Source organism: Neolamprologus multifasciatus, chromosome 18 (assembly GCF_963576455.1).
Source record: "Neolamprologus multifasciatus chromosome 18, fNeoMul1.2, whole genome shotgun sequence".
NCBI lineage: Eukaryota > Metazoa > Chordata > Actinopteri > Cichliformes > Cichlidae > Neolamprologus > Neolamprologus multifasciatus.
Genome location: NC_140456.1, coordinates 6,811,583 through 6,829,870, shown reverse-complemented (window position 1 = coordinate 6,829,870; position 18,288 = coordinate 6,811,583). Strand labels below are relative to the sequence as shown.

General features: G+C 38.5%; 1 long non-coding RNA gene across 2 annotated transcripts in view; it reads right to left on the bottom strand.

The window, feature by feature from the left end:
• Window positions 1-18,288, bottom strand: part of LOC146497251 (uncharacterized) — a 169,353-nt gene that overhangs the window by 136,171 nt on the left and 14,894 nt on the right. The window lies entirely within an intron of this gene.

The window sequence follows — 18,288 nt, the reverse complement described above, 5'->3', positions numbered from 1 at the left end:
CATTATCAGAAAGTGTTTGCTGGATATTCAGCAGTGAATATTCCAGGTGAACTATCGCACCAGGGTCACACTGGCAGGGTTTCCGTGACTATAACCAGGATAAGCGCTTTTTAAAAACTTTTTACATTAAAATTTGAATTCTTATTCTAGTGGTTGGCAAACCTAAGCAAAAATCATTGCATGGTGTTTGTTTCATCCCTAACTGGGTAGTATTTAGCAAACATTGCACAGGTAAATTTGTTTGGGACCATTTTCAGAGACAGAAAAATAAACATCAGTGGTCAGTGAGCCTTTAGGGCAGCAGTGCAGATATATGTGGGAAGGTGCCTACAGCCTTTCCATGAACACATACACACTAATATGTGTATGTGTTCATGGAAATGAAGGAACCAGTCACCCAGGGCTCATTCATATGCTTTAAATAGCTTTGGAGAACAATCCGCTTGTTGTATTATCAACTCTCTGACTATACTTTTTCCACATCCAATCGTCTATCTGCTCATCTTTTCAGCACGACACAGTACTGTGTCCTGTGGTTTTTTTTAATAGATCTGAATCCAAAAACAGCCACTGTAATGCTCTACAGCCTAATAACACACACATATACACGTATACACACACACACACACCTACACACACACCTTTGCAAAAGCTTTTAAAACTTTACAGTGCATGGCTTTTGGTTCACGGTGTCCCGGACACCAATATTTCAGTGCTTCAGACAAGATGAATGGCCCACGTATAGGATCATAATTCTTTTGGTAGAAAATAATTATACCAATGCAGCAACATTTTCATTCAGGTAGTAGCTGCAGTTTTCTTGCTTTACCACAACCATTCAATGTGTACCTTTTATTAAAAACCATTTACCTGTCACTCTTAAACTTTGCATGTGATGCTGTGCTTACGTTAGCCCAAAGATCTCTCTGTAGGTTGCAGGCATCATTGGCATTATACGTAAACTAGGCTATCTTCACTAGATTTTACTCCCAACTTTCCTTCAGTCCTTGTTTTATTTTGGGAATCGATGGAGCATTAGGGCCCTGGAATAATTTTCACATCACACAAAGCAGATATGCCAGGCTTTAGATTCACATATCCGTAACACACAGAATATCAGCAGGCACATCTTTTAATTGCAAGTTTAGCAGGGCAATGATGTATGTTTAAAGAATACTTAAAACAAGTAGCACACAAAGGCCAACTAGACTGGGACCTCGACTTCATTAATAGGCCAGCCTGATATGTCCAAAATAAGGAAAGTCATGTTTGCATACATTTTACTGCTAATACTTGACATGATTTTGCTGTAATTTGTAAAAATAAATAAATAAATAAAAATTAAAGAGATAGTTTTAATAAAATGTTGTTACACATCCCAGATCACTAGTTTTTTGTTACATTTTGTGCTCAGTGAGGGTATAGGACTCACTTACAGGTCATCATGTTCTCAGATCTCAGCAATCCCTGAGTACAATGTTAACATATGACTAACAGAGTTTATGCCGTAAGCTGTAACAAATAGGAATTGTAATAAACTTCAAATAGTCTTCACGATTCAATACTTGATAGATAAGCAGCCGGGATACTTGTTGCATGTGAAAATTTGGGGGAAAGAAGAACTACTTAATGGTCAGACCGTTGAGATGAAAAACTTAATCTAAGTTCCACATTAGAACAACGATTTGAGTTGTTTGAAGGAATGTGCATTGTGAGGGCAATCTGTTCCTCCTGCTCCAGCCAAGAGCGCAGAGTTTTCATCTTACACTCCAAGAAATTTATGCAAATTAAGTTGTGCCACAAACAAATCCCTGATAAGAGCTTTGCACACTACACAGACAAATAGCCTCTTCATCTCCGATTGCAAGCACAAAGTGCCTCAGCTTTAACACTGCTCCACCGAGCCTGCCATGCTCCATGCCCCAAAGCCCCTAAATAATTGAAGGACTCTCAAGAGGTTGTTTTATTATTTCTTCCTTTCATTTTAAATATATATTTATTGGTATTCCAGTTCAAATCACCACAACAAAAGCTGTATAACACCATAAAAGAAGTTTTTCTTATTCAAATGAAACAAAACTGTGAAGATTAAATAAGGAATGATTATTTTTTTAATCCTGATATTAATAGATAGATACAACGTCAAGGCCACAAGGCCATATTTCAATAGTTTGCCGTTTCCAAGATTTATTTATTTTTGTGGTCGAGATGAAAAAAAAAATGGAATTAATTAAATATGCATAACTGTGACAGACTCAGATTGGCCTTATTTTCTTTCTCCAGATATATCAGACTTCCCGCTGTGTGTGCTATTAAAGACAAGCATGGTATGTTGGGCTGGTCAATTTAGTGGAGAAAGTGCATAATTTTCCCTGCAGGGGAACTTGTGTATACTTGAGAAAAATGTATGGAAATGTAAAATGGAAGGTAACCAGCCCTTTCCATTTACTTGTTAAGGATATTTGCACCAGAGCTGTGATAATGGGCAGTTTTTTTTCAACATTTTTCAGTAACTTTAAACTGAATCCCGGGTTTGAGCTTGTAACAATCAGACTCATGGGTGAGGTCACAGCTAGACACAGGCTGAAAATGAAGATAAAGGACAATATTGTCTGGAATGTAAACACTGGTGGTAAGTTTCCCAGAACAATCTAAAGATCTATGTGGCGATGGGGGAGTGGTTGAGTGAGCAAAAATATGCCTGAAGGATATTTAGGTTGATTGGCCCATGCACAGTAGTCAGAAAATGATTGACGCGATAAGAGGACATAAGAATTTTTGAATGAGAAGCAGCATAAGTGAGCCGGAACAAGCAACACACTGTCAATAGTGGGAAAATGACAGAAGATAAGACCTGCAGTAAATCCACAGGTCTCTGTGCAAAATATTCATCGAACTGAATTAATAACCCTTAAACTTGTCCATGACATGACAGCTTTAACTGTTCAGTTTTACACCAGGCCTCCGGAACCAGAAACATTATCCAAGTAAAGAAAAAAAACAAGCAATAAAAATCGGAGAGAGTGAATTTGCTGGTTTTTAAGCACCTCTACACTTCAACACAGCAGCTGTTCTGCCACTGGCATTCGGAGTGAGCGACAACTAAGCGCTAGGATTTTAATAATGAGCCCAACTCCCCCCCCCGGCGCAACTCCATACTATAAAATGTGAATAATCATCCAAAACTATGTGGTTATTTATGGCAAATGTTATTCTTCCATATGGCAACCATATGGATACCTTTCTTACTACAAACAACCCCCAATAACATTAGAAATAGCCTAAAAGAATCCACAGTTGTCTATGGTAAATGACCTGACCCCAGTTTCCCACTAACCTGAATTTCCAGACTAACCACAACAACGTGTCACTCTGGTTTCTAGTCCTGCAGTAATTTAGCTCTGGCACCTCGGTCAGTCTATTGCAAAAGCGCCTATTGGGAATTGGCTAATGTCTTGGTCACTGGTACTGCTGCTTGCAGTTTTCTCAGTATAATATGCCAACCACTGATCAGAAGTCATGCTTGACCCCGAGGGTTATCAAAATGTTGACATTAAGGCATTTTATATTGTACAATAATAATACAGAGAAAACATAAAGAGCCCCAAACCCTAACAGTTAGATGACACTCAATGAGCAAGCACCTTGGCAACAGTGGGATGGAAAAAATGTATTTTTACGGGAGTAAATCCTCTGGCAGAACCAGGCTCAGGGACAGGCTTAGCAGACACACTGTTAGGTAAAACCAGCACCAGTGTGAGAGGATAACCTTAAATCTTTCAATACATGACTCTAGGTAGAATTTAGCCTACAGCTGTATCTAATGATTTTTTTTCCTGGTTATGCAAAGAAATGTGATTTCTTTTAAAGATGTTTTTAATACACAATTATCATAACAGTTCATTTGCTCAAACTAGATACCAAAGCCACATGTCAATAAATCTCAATCTTCTAATCATTATTATCTCATTTCCAGATTACTGTTTGTTATTAATAATAATAATGGCAGGCCCTATTTGTCACTTGCCTGGGCCTCAAATTCAAAATGATTACAGTGATGCATACATTTATTTAAACACTACACTTCACAGCAGCCATTTTTGGAGCTGTAGTCGAGGACTCAACCAATGTTAAAACAAATGTAAGGTTTGAGTCGAGCACTTTAAAGGTGCTCGACTCAAACGTAACCTTGCCATGGGTTCATGTCAACACTTGAATAATATTCAGCCTAGACTGTCACTGGTGGACATGTTTGTCACTGTGGGGTAAGGAGGATAACTGGTAGGATTTACAGTGTGCTAAAATGGACTGCAACATCAATCATACATGGCTGTTAAACTGAAATATAAAATGGATGAATGTTAACATTAGAGGGCATGTGGTTTCTTTGATACAGACAACAAGTAAACAGTGTTCTTTTGATGGCAGAATGCTGGAGCAGAGCGTTATTGAGTGCGATATTGAATATATAAATATATATATAAATATTAATTGAATTGAACTGAACTAATAGTCATCAAATGTCATTTAATGTTACCTGAAATCTTAATGTAAAATACTTCAAACTCTGCGCTACACTTGCTTTGGTTCTCAGCAATAAACCATAACAAATACAGTGAATGCAAAGAATAAAGAGGCATACAAATTACATTTATTAGTGAAATGATTTGCAAAGCAGACTTTAGTAATTCAAGGCCAGATTTCTCTAAATGAGCACATAGACTCCTTTTAGGTTTAGGGTCATTAACTGTGCACTCAGATGCTTCTTATGTTCACTCTCAATACCTACTTGGAATTTTAAGGATCTGATAAATATTTATTTAACACCAAATTTATGCACCTTACAGAACCCGTATCAGGTTAGATCGGGCAGGTTAGTTGCGGTTAGTTTCAACCTTAGCAAAGTGCAGTCAGAGGATGCATTCATATTCACAGCTATCAGTGAAATGAATGAGAATATTCAAGGTCAACCAGGAGAACAAGCTCTTCCCTAGAGCAAGGCTTCACCTCATGCACATATGTATACATACACATCCATGCATATTCCTCCCCCTCCTCTAAGCTCATACAAGCTGTATGTCCTGTGGGGCTGAGGGGGGTTGCTTCTTGAACCAGAAGGAAAGTGGAGGTCAGCGACCCCACATTGGGATGGTAGTCTGTCAAGTCTTTGCCACCTGGAAACCTTTCATCTGGTTGTAATAATCAGAGACAAAGAGCTGAGACCAAGTCTTTCTTATTTTGTATGACACTTGCAAGAAATTTTAATGGAAATCCATTGATTTAATAAGAGTTACATTAATAGACTTAAGTAAAAATCAACATACAAGGTTTGTTCAGTTATTTTGTTGTGTTCATTGCTGAAACTATTCACTCTTTAAAAAAACATTATGTAGTAAATACTCTTTTTGGCTGATACTTTGATTAAATCATGTTGCTAATTAGAGAGTCTTTTGGAAGGCTGAACTGATTATGATTATTTGTGCTGGATGCTTTCATTAGAATATGACATCAGTAACTCCTAAGGGCACATCAGTGAGCATGATGTGCAGAAAAAGCAAAAGACATACACAAGCAAGTCAGGACAACTAAATGAAGCAATATATATACATTCAGTATTTAACACAAATCTACTGCATGACAGTAAACCTGTTTGATCTTATGATCAGGTTCAAACAGGACTGGATAGTCTGGACCGTCCTTTCAAGTGACGAAATCCATTGGGAGTGTCGTTAAGCTCTGAATACCCAGCAAACAGGTTTGCTGCACTGAAACTGATGTTGTGACAAGTAGATGTAGAGGTCTGCAAGATTCCTGCTCAAAATCTGCTTACAAAATTTATCTTTACTGATATATATGAAAACAAATCTAGCTTCACCATATTACTCTACTTTGGGAAATTAGAGTTGGAAGACTGGAGGACTGGGAAACTGACTGTCAGGTATGATGACAACAATAGTACAAAGTAGTTTGTATGTTACTATAGATAGATAGCCTGTGATGATGACAGATAAGACTCACACTTACGGCTAGTTACTTACTACCCTGGTTGGGTAGCGGACTCAAAACCATAACCTTCTTACCACCACTTGCTGTGTCCGTATCCTAGCTGTCATTGGGCTTTACCCTGCCTTCCACCCTATGACAGCTGGGATAGGCGCCAAACCACCCCACGACCCTGAATTAGATAAGCAAATGGATGGATGGATGGGTGGAAGACAGCCAGGACAAATATATCAAACAATGAATAAATCAATGAAAAAAATCAATGCTTATCAACATAAGGTTTTATGTTTTTTAAAAACACTACAAAATTCCTTATGAAAGTGAAAACAGCCTGACAAAAAAATTGTTCCATGTGGAACTCAAGACAAATGTTTTCAAGGCTTTTTTCATGCTATATGTAAACTTAAGTTTCATTTTCATTCTCTGTTTGCTTTTGTTTTATTCATTGTTTGGTTAACTTAGGCAGAAATAGTGGTTTGTATTAAAATTCTACTTTAGGAAACTCAATTTTCTACATTGCAAAGGTGAAGAGTGTCCTCAGAGCAGTCTCTAAAATATGTAATACAGGCATGTCCACTTAAAAAACATTAGTCTTAAAGGTTTTTTCAAGTTGGGTGTTTTAAAACTCTACTGAATAGATCCCATGTGACAATTTCGTGAATTTATTATATTTGGGGCTGTTTTATTTGAAAAAAGAGAACAGACTACATATTTGTTGAAAGCAATACCATTATGGCATTTTTGTTCCTCCATATATAATGTGGTAGTTTTCTCTTCACTTGTACAGACGGTGATGAACAGGTCTGGAGGTTTGAGGGGGCTGGGTCTCTAGCCAGACTCTGGGTATGGCGCCTGATGGATGGGCATTCCTCAGCCCCCACTCCATGCAACCACCCGCCAACCCTCTGACCTCCCACCCATCCTTCCCTTCCCCTACGCTCTCCTCCCATAAGTGATGAACAAGCTCATTACTATGGCCTACTGATAAAAGGAGGCCATTATCTTTTCACTGTGCACTTTGAACTATGACAAAGGAATCTACTCCTCCCTGTCTCCTGCTTCTGGTTACGTAATACAGTCGTGGCATGTGAAATAGATGGCTTGGTGCCAGTGCTTTCAGCGCATCCCACACTTGTATCTTCTCCAACAGACCACCATGGCCACATACCCACAATGCTAGCTTGTTAGTGAACCGAACCTTCTATCATCAGCCTGTCATTTTATTTCTGAATATATTACATACTGTTAATATAGAACAAGCACTTGGTGTTTATTTATCTGCTCCTGTGTTGTTTTAAAATCCTTTCACCTGACCTAAAGACGCAAAAAACAAAGTAAATAACGTGAAAGCGTGATTAGCAGCTGCATCAATGAATCTGTGAATGAGAGCTATTTTTGAGAGGTGAAGAGGGATGTTGTGTGATTTAATTGTTCTGTTTTTTTATTTCAACCTTCTCAGGATATAAAAAAAGAGACTAATAGCGCCTCTCTTTTAGTTATTTACCTTATTGCATTCATTTACCCAAATATACAACAAAGCATGCTGTTATTTGAGAATTTCCTATTTTTTGGTTACCACCTTTTATCTGAAAATGAAGAGAAAACAAATGTTTGTCAGCTGTTTTGTAAAAAGTGAGCCCCTAATTTGTGTGGTAGTGTGATATTCATCTGCACAATCTAAATTAAAATAGAAACAAGTATTTGTCACAGTAATCTGCTTGGAAGTTTATCCATTACATGATCACAAAAGGATTTTAAAAAAGGAATAAATAATTAATGGAAACTGTGGTAAATGTCAGTGTTTAAAATATGATATTGTATTATATTATAAAATGTTGCCCAGTTTTTAATTAAGAAATATCTCAAATTGTCCCAGAGAGAGTCCTAGACTATGAATTAAATTAAAATCCTCATTGTAATTACTTCCAGCACTTCCATATGGTCAATGATGACATAATCTTTTCCCCAGACTAATTTAAAGAGCAGTATTCAGTAAATAGCAGTGGTAAAATGCATAAAAACAAATATGTTTGAACAATATAAGATACACATTTGCACAGTGAACAATGTGCAATGCTTTATGGAATATGATTCTTTAGAAACAAACTGAATCCACAGCAATGGTATTCATTCATGTTTAATGCCTGCCAGCAACGCAGAACAAAATTAATAAAACATCTTCAATAAGGTTATATAGGTTCCACTTTTGTAGAAGGCAGTACTCAACTTGCTTTTTAAATAAACAAAAATACGAATTTAATGGTTGTTTAAATGCTTTGTTTTGTCTCTAAAGCCAAACTACTGCCTGGAATTTAAGAATTCTGGGAGAAGCTGAAGAAGTGGAAGCTACTCTTTGCCAGCTTTCACTGCAGAAAAAAAGATGCAAACATGTCATAGTTTTAGGGATACGGCACTGTACTGAAAATACAGTTTTTCTTTTTTTAAAGAGTGTACACAGTGTTTTGGCAACAGACTGTGTCCTTGAAGACAGAGCTGTTGCACCCTGTTTGGCAGCAGGGTGCTGTTGTGTCCTTAAAGTAACCGTGAATGTCTTTGAGCAAAACAATGAATTCATTTACAGCATATCTACGTGCTTATTCCGCTTAACAGCCACTAGAATTCAGTTTTTCAGCACATTAAAAAAGGAAGGCAACAAAGGGAAGCACATACATAGTTTTACTAATTCAGGGCAAAGTCAGTCGCTCAGCTGTTTAAACCTCTAAAAGGTGAGTTTTTGATAAGTAAGCATAATATGTGCCCTGCATCCTAGTTCAAATCCTAAACCGTGTAAGTAAGACACTCCACGCTCAGTTCAGGTAAAGCTTACTGTGAGTCTGAATGTAGAAAAATTGAAAACATCACATTTTGCGTGTCTTCATCAAGGTCGCAGCAACTTTTTTTCTCCTTGTTCACAAAAGGAATCCATAAACACACCCCAAATAACCACCGCCACCCAACACACACATACACAGGAACAACTCGTTCGTACGCACTCGCACCTCTTTCCCCGAAGGTTTGCAAAGCCCTGTTTGAATTCACCTATCACCATGACAACTTCTCTCTCTTTACTGGCTGTGCCCGTGGGAGGTTTTCGCCCAGCCTTTTCTAATTTCACACTGTGTGGATATCTCCATTCAGTAATTACAATCCCATCCATTCTCATTTTCCCTGTCCAGACAATGTGCCCTGGATATACAAAAAAAAAAAAAAAAAAAAAAAATCTCTTGCCTGTGTACACACATATACACATATTAAACTTGCACGAACACACACAGTATAGACCCTGTGCTCATGGACATATATAGAAACAGAGGACGTGTGTGTGTGTGTGTGTGTGTGTTTGTGAGTGTGTGAAAAAGAGATAGAGGTAGAGAGACAGATGTGAACTGTCACAACTCCTAATTCGCCAACGCACACAATCACATACGAGAACATCACTCTAAAAATCCAATTACAAGCCGACCTCCAGTCTGTAAAGTTAAGCTCATTTTTAAAAAGTTAATAATTGCAAAATAATAGCAACTGAAATCATTATGACTTGTCCTGCAAACAGAAATCAACAGATAACTAGTAATAGTAGATATTGAAAATAATTTAGCAGGGATGCATTACAGAGTGTGCCGATATAGGCGATAATGGAGACAAAGAACTTGACTGTGCTGATTACATTTTTTAAACTTCTTTACCATGATATAAAGATGCCTAAACTATGATAAGACACTATAGTGGAGAGGATATACTGTAGTTCATTGATACTTATTATAACACAGCAGCCAGCTTGGCATGGATACAGTACGTTAATGCATGTGTCACAAATGAATTTTTTGTTCTGCTTTTTTAAATGATTGTAAAATAATCAGTAACACCAATGTTGGAAAGCTGAAGAAGCTACTTCAGTTGTCCAAAGTTACATATGCACAATACATAACAGATACCTAAAACACATATAAAAGGTTGGTCAAAACATAGATAACAACTGCTTTGTAAGTTTCACTGCCCTTGGTGGTTTGACACAGTTGTGTTATGAGATTTTTATTCTCAGAGTTAACAATGGCCAGCTCTCCAGAATACCAGTATTTTACTGCACTCGCTTCCTAGTTTACCATATTCCATGCTATACATTCTTTCCATGGTGTCTCTAGTGACCTCAGGTAAAGAGTCAAATGAAAAGGAGTATGTGATTTACTCTGCACATGGATGATGTTAAATGAGCCTACCATACAGTTAACAGCTGCATTCATTTTAGCACCTGGTGGCCATTTAGGTTAAATTACAGTTCTCTGTTGAAAAGGTTTATTTTATTTTTTTTGTTTTTCAAATCAATTCGAGTTTGAGTGACATTTTAATTCCTTGTTTAAAAACTGCTTCTGATGTCACCAGCTTTGTGAACAGTTACCATGGTTACAGGTGTTAGTATCTATTGAGGTCAGTGTCTATGTCCCTCTGCTCTGCAGTAATTCAACATTACCACAACCATCTGTTCTCTCCACTGAAAGGATGGAACTTGTTACTGCATGATTCACTCACTTGCTTACTTAATAATTTTTCTCACAGTTAGATTTCTTTGGTGAAAATTTAGAGGTTTATTTAGTCACAGTGACTGCTGGAATTGGCTTAACAAAACAGTCAAGTGAATGTAGCAATAATGCTGCAGCCACAATTTACATCAGCTTATCTTCTTAAAAAATATTAGGATGATGATAAACTGAAAAAGGAAACAAAGTTTGCAGCTTCTTTTATAGCCACTCGAGGTTGGTGCCAAAAGTGAGTCATTTCCCATAGACGCCAATGATAAAATGCTCACCGTTACATCAGAAATGAACTTGTTTACAGGCGGGTAGAAAGAAGTATTTTCAATGTCTCAAGCTAATCTTCCCAGTAACAACTGTAGGGGTAAGCCTTTGATAACTCACACATGTTTTAAGGCTTAAAGTTCTACATTATTAAAGGTGTGGCAATTAGGTCACACATTAATCTAGTCTCTTATCATAGTATTTTATTTGAATGTTACTTAGCATTAATTACCAGGTATCTGATTCTGTGCACTGCACCTAGCTAAACAAGTTTGCTAGCTTTAGCTGCTATCTTAACATGCCTTCAAATACGAATATTTCCGGTTACATAATACCATGATGGTGATGACCCTAACGCTAAACTCGAGACTAAAATGACAGTCCACAAACTACTTAGTGATGTCATGGAGGCTTAGACTAAGCTGTAATCTGTGTTTGAGTTTATTTCATGAATTTGTTTCATACAAAAGCTAGTAATGATAACTATGTCATTACATTTTAGACGATACATTGTGTACCTTTAAAAAGGATAACAATAAGATAATAATTTTGTAAATATTTAGTTTTTCTTTTTCTGTTCAGTTTTGACAAAGAACATTTGCACATTGCTTTATAAGAACGCTTGTTGTGTTAGAAAATAAAAGTGAGGAGTCACTGTATACTGTTGAGGTACTGAACACGTTGTTGGCAGATACAGCGGGTCATAGCAACATGTTTTCACCTTACTAAGACAAAGTATCGTCTGAATTGTTGCTACTTTGCTCTTTCAGTAATTTGTACATACACCAACATTCTTTTTCTGAAATTCAAATAAAATTGGAGCTTGATTAGATAGCTTGTGTATAAATTGCATCCCACTTTCCGTGCGTATCATATGTCATACCAGCAGATTTTAAGCTTTTCACAGGTTAATTACGGTGTAATATGGCACAGTTCAACATATAACAAAATACATTACCAAACTCATAGCAAGTCTAATAGAAAACCTACATGTGTATTGATATATTCACACTCATGACTCAGCAGATAGTGCCTAACATACTGAAACCTTGATTGTCTAACACCAGAGAGATTCAACACATTGATTTAAATGACAATATTACAGAAAACTTAAATGGGGTTCTTTTAAGTAGCTGCTAAGTTTCTACATGAAAAGAAGATAATGGAAAAAGTTTCTAAAATCCAATCTGAAGTTCATGTTTTCATGATTTGCAAACACTGGAGCACATGAGACCTCTATTTTGAGTTATGATGGGATCATATTGCAATGTCATTATTTTCCATAAGTGGGTCCTGCAGGCTCAAATCCCTATTCATCTCTTTGATATTCCCTAATAGTTTTTTTTTTAATAAATCTATTATCCTTTTATTCATCTATCTTTTACATGCTACGCCTATAATGAACAACCTATAATTTTTGCACTTTTACATTTTTTGAGTTAAGCATTAAATTCAAGTGCTTATATATTTTATATGCTCAGATACTACACTTCAAAAAGAGGCATCTTCCTTACTCCAGATAACAAAAGGGGGAAGGATGTGACCTGAGTTTATCAGCTTATTTTCCCAAGATCCCCTCACTTCTTGTTTATACTTTGGCTTGGCCGTTCTCAGGACTCCCAGGGGACTCACATTGCAACAAACCACAGAGCTACATGTAAACATTGGCCCGGCTTAACTTATGTTTACCCCACAACTCTTTAGGTCATTGCTGCGTCCCCCACATTGACTGTACAACAGATACCAACACTGAGAGACAAGGACGGGTGGAGTTTAGTAAGAATTTGCTTTCATGAGGTCATTTTTTAGTGATTAGAGATAAACGTTGGTCATCAACTAATTTGATCTTAGACATGTTTTGAGCACCCTGCAACATTTTGAAGAGTATAAAAATATAAACAGTACACAATCCAACAATGGATGGAAAATGGATAGGCTATATTTTAAACAATATGATGGAGTTTAGTTTAGCAGATTAACACTGATGCAGATATAGGCTTTGCTACAGTTATGTTTCAAGCCACGTTCTGAATAAGAAATGGGCCGTAAACCACGGTGACCTTATTTGTTTTGGACAATTCTTAAAGAGGATTAATTTTGCTGAACTGCTGAAAGCTATTTATTGTTTACCTCTTATTGCAGGCTTAGTGCCATTAATCCAGCGTTGGTATTTCAACAATATTAAGTGGCCACTTGTTCTTAGAATTAAAGCAGCAGGTTTCAGTGACTACTTTTGAGTGTAAACAGTCAGGAAGCTAAAGTAAGTGTTTTGCAAGCAGCCTCAGTTGCTAAAGTTAGTCTTTTTTTTTTTTTTTTTTTTTTTTTTTTTTTTTTTTTTTCTTCTTTTTTTTTTTTTTTTCTTTTTTTTTTTTTTTTTTTTTTTTTTTTTTTTTTCTTTTTCTTTTTTTTGCCTGTCCCGTTTGGTTCTTTTGCCATCAGAATTATTGTCTAAAGGCGAAGAAAGATGCCCAACGGATTTTCTTTACCAAATTGACCATCCCAGCTTTGCCGTAATGGTCCATTTGATTCACCTTTTATTCTTTATTTTATTTTCACTTGCTGAATACGGGACAGACTTGACTGGGGGAAAGAAAAGGGAGAAAGAAAGAGGGGAAGAAAAACAATTGAGAAGAGGGACGGGGGAGAAGGGCAAAAAAACAAAAACCAACAGAATAAGCAGAAGAAAAAAAAAAAAAAAAAAAAAAAATACATATATCGATCACCTGGATCACCTGTTGAGAAAGAAAAAAGAAAACAAGCAGAAGAAAACGAGAGTAATACAATAAACCACATCACAATGATATATGGGAATATGACAGTAAATACTAAATATTAAACATTATTGTGCAGCACGTAAGATCGACAGCACAGTGTGCATTGAGGTAGGAGCCAAAAAGGGTGTAGTTTGTGTGTGTGATCACCCGTGTGTACACCTGTGAGCATGGACGCGCTTGTTTTCTTAAAAGGTTCCCTCATGTAATGATCTGCTAGAGGGTGTGGGGGGCCACTGCCCCGTCCTCCAGGGCATGAAGCAGGTATGGAGGAGATCAAAACCCCAGACATCCAGAGGCCCCCAGAACACAAGAGACCAAGGAAGACCAACAGAGGGGCAGCCGCGCCACTGTCCCAGAAAGAGCTGAGGAGAGTCCCAGATGAGGGGTCACCCAGCAGCCACGGAGCAGAAGCCAGGGGGGGCTGCAGTGACGTGCCCGTGAGCCCCGCCGGCAGCCAGCTGTGCCTGAGTGACCGAGCCCCAGGCCGAGAGGCCGGGGGCACCCCACCTCCGAAGTGGCCCAAGCGAGCCCCAGGCTCCAGGCCCCGATAAGCAGCCGCCAAGGAGTGAGCCGGTGTGTACCCGGACGCCCACCCCCGGACACAAAGAACCACCAACGCACCGACGTCTGAGGGAGTCCGCCCCCGGCAGGGGAAGTGGTGGGGGGAGATAGGCCTCCAAACCTTGGAGGGCCTGAGCTGTCCTCAGAGAGGTGGCATCTGATACCCAACCTGACATACAGACACAGACATACAGGCACACACAGATACAAACATCCATTCCCACCCTCATGCTCTCATATGCACTTACTCCACACTCAACCAACGTGGAGACAGACATAAAGAGACGCTGTACACACAATCACACTCCCCAAGCGTACTCTACGAACCGGGTCTAGGTACCCTTGCCCCTGGAGGGGGGAACTGCACCCAGACCCAGGTTGTGTTACCCTTTTCCCTGCAGTGGGGAGAAGCAGACCGCCCCGCTAAAGTTAGTCTTGATGTGCAGCACTGGAGGTTTTGCCGTCCTACATCGGAAAGGTTTCAGATTCCAGTGTCATATTTCAAAATGCTAGGTATCACTGAGTGTCACATTTCCACCGCTGTGGGAACTTTTTGTGGATGTTGTTTAGCGGTAGACTATTCACGTTCATGCGCTAATGTAACCGGTGTGTTCCTGCGTTGTGTCTGACAATGAATGGTAAAAGAAAGAAAGACCTCCAAGTAATTAACTTGCCTGCTCCGGCTCCTCTCCCACAGAGGAATTGTGGAAACTGGCGCATTTATTTTTACATTAAATATGAAGTACAAACTTACATGGAACATATTCGACAAAAAAAACAAAACAAAACACCAAGACAAAATCCGACATACCTGACAATGAAAGTTAAAAGAAAGAAAGACCTCCAAGTGATTAAATTGCCTGCTCCAGCTCCTACAACCAAAAACAGTAGGGAAGAGGGTTAGCTCAACCCACCACAACTTCCAAGCTAGCAAGAATTATCTATTCATGCTAGCATAGACTGTGCCTATAACACATATGTGGCACACATGTACTACACATTTACAGCATCTAGCAAAGACAGGCAATTATGACAATATATATTTTACGACCCAGTTACACTAACATTAAAACACCAAGTCTTTCAATTGAACATAATGGCCATTTGTTCTTATCATCGAAAATTACCAAATCAAATGAACATTTCTAATTAGGAACACTTAGATTGGGAACAATTAAAAATTGAAGTATGAGTCTCATCTGAGACCACTTTTGTGTCTACTTCTGGTTTGGTTAGGTTCGTACTGTTAAATGAAAATGTTGGTTTCCACGGTGCCAAATTCAACCTCATCTGCAATTGATGCCACCAGTTTACATTTCTACATTTTTATTTCTTTAAACATATGCTATAGAAACATTTCAGATTTCACAGGTATTTTTCATCATTAGTTTACTTTGAAAGATAATACCGAATCTTGACTTTTTGCTATCAAAAACTGAGCTATGGATATTGTTACCACTTAGCCCAAGCACAAGTTACAAGCACGAGAATGTGAAACTGCATTACCTTAATTTAGTAGAAACCTGCTAGAGAGAATGCAATTGGAAAATCTGGCCTTGTGAATTTATAACAAGGCCTGACCTAAATCCCTCAGAACACTTACAAGACATTATGGTTCAGCCCACCTGACACCATACATTTTCACTGCTATGCAGATGACACCCAGCTCTATCTGTCCATGAAGCCAGATAACACACACCAATTAGTTAAACTGCAGGAATGTCTTAAAGACATAAAGACTTGGATGGCCACTAACTTTCTGCTTCTTAACTCAGATAAAACTGAGGTCATTGTACTCGGCGCTGAAAAGCTTAGAAATATGGTATCTAACCAGATTCTTACTCTGGATGGCATTACCTTGGCCTCCAGTAACACTGTGAGGAACCTTGGAGTCATTTTTGACCAGGATATGTCCTTCAACGCACATATTAAACAAATATGTAAGACTGCGTTCTTCCATTTGCGCAACATCTCTAAAATTAGAAATATCCTGTCTCTTAGTGACGCTGAAAAACTAGTTCATGCATTTATTACTTCCAGGCTGGACTAATGCAATTCATTATTATCAGGATGTCCAAAAATCTCACTGAAAAGCCTTCAGTTAATCCAAAATGCTGCAGCAAGAGTACTGACAGGGACTAGAAAGAGAGAGCATATTTCTCCTGTTTTGGCTTCCCTTCATTGGCTTCCTGTTAAATCCAGAATTGAATTCAAAATCCTGCTCCTCACATACAAGGTCTTAAATAATCAGGCCCCATCTTATCTTAATGACCTTGTAGTACCATATCACCCTATTAGAGCACTTCGCTCCCGCTCTGCAGGCCTACTTGTTGTTCCTAGAGTATTTAAAAGTAGAATGGGAGGGAGAGCCTTCAGTTTTCAGGCCCCTCTTCTGTGGAACCAGCTTCCAGTTTGGATTTGGGAGACAGACACTATCTCTACTTTTAAGATTAGGCTTAAAACTTTCCTTTTTGCTAAAGCATATAGTTAGGGCTGGACCAGGTGACCCTGAATCCTCCCTTAGTTATGCTGCAATAGATGTAGGCTGCCGGGGGATTCCCATGATGCATTGAGTTTTTCCTTTCCAGTCACCTTTCTCACTCACTATGTATTAACAGACCTCTCTGTATTGAATCGTATCTGTTATTAATCTCTGTCTCTCTTCCACAGCATGTCTTTATCCTGTCTTCCTTCTCTCACCCCAACCGGTCGCAGCAGATGGCCGCCCCTCCCTGAGCCTGGTTCTGCCGGAGGTTTCTTCCTGTTAAAAGGGAGTTTTTCCTTCCCACTGTCGCCAAAGTGCTTGCTCATAGGGGGTCATATGATTGTTGGGCTTTTCTCTGTATCTATGAAGCGCCTTGAGGCGACATTTGTTGTGATTTGGCGCTATATAAATAAAATTGAATTGAATTGAATTGAATAACCGTTTTTTCCATAAGAACAGTCCCTTGCTATTCCTACAGGGTCAGAAATTATTAACCCTAGGCCATTCAGCATATGAAAGACAAGCCTGAGTGACAAACACATAGAGAGAAAAACTTGATTGTGCATGAAACCATGACACTTTTTGATATGTTTTCCACTCCAGACAATCCAAATATTTGGAACCCCCCTGCGCGCGCGCGCGCTCCAAAATTCCATACCAAAACAGTGTAAACAACATGTCATTTTCATGCCTTTTGATCATTGAGCTATTCTGAGCGAACCTCCTGAGGTTTTGCAACTGGGGGTACAAGGTGCAGAGGCGATGCTCTGGTGTAACGACAAGCTGAGGTTTGTTTTTTTTATCTCCTTTCTCTCGTTCACTTTTTAGGATTGAGGTTTTGAAAAGGAATAATAAAACAAGTGTCAGCTAATTGGCAAGAGTAGCACACTATGGTGGATAAAAAAAGAAAAGAAAAGAAAAACTACAAAGTGACTCCACGAGGGAAAAGTAGAAAGCTACATAGTGAGCACACACACACAGATGGGTTTTAAGGGCATTCTCCTGTTGCGGTACAATCCCTAGTTGACTACTTTTATGCTTTCATTGTTAAATTTTTAATATTTTTGCCTTTTGTCTTGACACAGATAAATACAGTGCGTATTAATGCTACAATAAGTCTCCGTCTGAAGCATTTAACTTGGAGCGACAATCTAGACCTGATTCCGACTGTTACAGAAAAAGGTGGGAGGTGAGGATTATTGCATTTGCACTCAGATAAACTATTAGTCACAGCAAGTTTATAGGAGAATGGAGACCTTCTGTCTCAGGGTCCAGTAAAGAGACATTATTTAAAAGACGTCAAGTTAAAACTTAATATCAGCAAGCTGGTAATATTTTGTAGTAATATCAGCAGTTCACTTTCCACACATTTAAGTGGCTGCATCATATTCTCTGTCTTTAATTTGGTTTTCAGATTCTGATGAATCAGCAGTATAATGTTCATACATAACGTGTTAAGTATGGAAGTTGAATATAACTTCTCCTTCTGTGTCTTCTGCTGATATTACACACTTTGTTTAATCCATATATACACTGCACAAAAAATTTAAAGCAACACATTTTAATCAGAGAGCAGCATAAACTCAAACTTGAAGACTTCATGAGGGTCACCTGAGGGCCTGACATGCTCTAGTGGGCCCTGTGCTCACTGCCCAGCACCATTTGCCACCGA